This window comes from Suncus etruscus, chromosome 15 (genome assembly GCF_024139225.1).
Source record: "Suncus etruscus isolate mSunEtr1 chromosome 15, mSunEtr1.pri.cur, whole genome shotgun sequence".
Lineage (NCBI taxonomy): Eukaryota > Metazoa > Chordata > Mammalia > Eulipotyphla > Soricidae > Suncus > Suncus etruscus.
In genome coordinates this window covers 16,495,069-16,497,226 of record NC_064862.1, presented here as the reverse complement: position 1 = coordinate 16,497,226, position 2,158 = coordinate 16,495,069, and the positions used below count along the sequence as shown (strand labels likewise).

At 32.1% G+C, this 2,158-nt stretch overlaps 1 non-coding gene across 1 annotated transcript; it reads right to left on the bottom strand.

Annotated features, from left to right (window-relative positions):
• Positions 1-280: 280 nt before the first annotated feature.
• On the bottom strand, positions 281-410 carry LOC126031953 (small nucleolar RNA SNORA51). The gene has a single exon (XR_007503757.1). It is a non-coding gene; the product is annotated as a small nucleolar RNA SNORA51 (small nucleolar RNA).
• Positions 411-2,158: the final 1,748 nt, after the last annotated feature.

Below are 2,158 nucleotides of genomic sequence, written 5' to 3'. Positions count from 1 at the left end.
ATATATGATATGCCTATGTAATTCTATGCAGATTTTCTATTTGATAACAACTTAGATTCTCTTATGTTAATGACTTCTGCATTCCTGTACTACATGCAGTTATTAAGAACTTCTATTTATTTTTTAAAATACTTCATTACTTAACAGAGAAGTCTCTTATTTGAATATTTTCTTTCCTTCATTATTTTATTACTTTATGAAATTTTCTAATTCAATAATTGTCTTTTATTCTGTTTTGCACTTGCTACTCATTTTGTTTTATTTCTTTAGAACAATATTTTTTTGTCCCCCAATTCACAATACAGACCAGGCAAAGGGCCTGGGTTGAGGTGTATATGGGGTGTATTTACTGTACCTCCTTCTATACAGTCAGTGTAAAGAACACAGCCTGTGGTAAGAATTGGGAGCCTTATCTTTTCTTTTTTGATTTTATATATCTATATATAAATCCTTCACCAGTGCAACATTCCCATGACCAATAGCCCAAGTGTCCTTCCTTCCTACCCCACACAGGCCTGTACTGTAGACAGTATTTTGATTTTCCTATTCTCTCCAGTTTTCTGTAAACTGAGTTTGTTAATTATGAACACTTGTAATTTCAATTATTGCTATTCTAAAAATGCTAAATTTTATATTGACTTATGTGGTTAGATTAGTACAGAAATTATGGCCCCATCTTATATGTAGCAGATCCAGGTTTGATCCTAGACATTATAATCTGCTGAGCTTGCCTTGAATAATTCCTGAGCATAGAACCCAGGAATAATCCCTACACACTATTGAGTATGACCGTGAATATGACCAAAACCCAAAAATTTTGTCAGATAAATTATTGAAATTTAAAATATGTTTCAGTATTTTACTTTTTATTTCAATATTATTTTTTAAAATATATTACCATGCCTGGTGATGCTGAAGAAGTAGTTCTACCTCAGCACTCAAGAATTACTTCTGTCAGTATGGGATGCCAGGAATTGAACCCAGGTCAGCTGCATGCAAGGCATGAAATTGTACTATTCTTTTGGCTCCTTATTCAGTATTTTAGTTATTTTATATTTTAAATATTACTTCTAAAGTTTGACATTATTAAGAAGGGTTTTAAATGTGTTATTTACTTTTTCTCTTGTTAAGTCACACTCATGATTGAATGTGTCCCTGTAGTTTAAGTCATTATGATTTATATGAAACAGAAATCCAAAAAGATATTTTTAAGAGTGGATTGCACTTGTCCCACCACTTGTTGCCAACTTAGATAGGTCCAATCTTCCTCATCATCAAGCATCTCATTCTAATGTAGAGATTCAGAATTTTTTCATTTAACTTGAGAGAAAGCCAAGAATTACCAGCAGTATTTATAGTTTCCCTCAAAGGTAACCTGGGCTTTGTCTTTTTTCTTATATACTTTTCTATATTTCTTATGTTTTCTTCTATATTCCAGCTTTATCTCTTCTATTCTCATTTGTCTCTTTTTCTCTGTGTCTGTGTCTATCTTTGTCTCTCTCTGTCTCTCTCTCTGTCTCTCTTTCCCTCTTCTACCCTCAGTAAATTTCTGAAGGATTCAGATTAATACTTCCATAGTAACATTGCTTATTTTATGACTTATATATATATAGGTTTTTGGGCCACACCCAGGGGATCACATGGGACACTGGGATTCAAACAAACAACCTTAGGTTCTGGATCGGCTGCTTGCAAGGCAAATGCCACTGTGCTATCTCTCTGGCCCAGACTAATTATATTTTAACTTTAGTATCTGATCATCCATTTTCTCTGGACATACTAATCTTTCTAACCTTCTGTTGATTGATTGAATTGTGGTCAGTATTTCCTTTAATCTCATCTACAGTGCTCTGTCTATCTCAGAACTGTCAAACTTTCCATATTTTAAAGGAAACTTCCTCTATTTTGTAGTAGAAGTACATCTTAACTCTTAAAACATTTCCTTTTGTCATTTCAATGGTTCTAGGAATATAAAATTATAAAACACATGATATAATATACTCTTCAAATTCTAAGTCTGTAAATTTTACTTTAAGAGTTAGATTTGAAGCTAAAATTCTAATAAAATTGCATAAAAGATGAAATAAACTTAATGATGAATTGGTGAGGGGAAAGACAACATTATATTTGTCACAAAATTTAAAGTTTTTCCTCATTA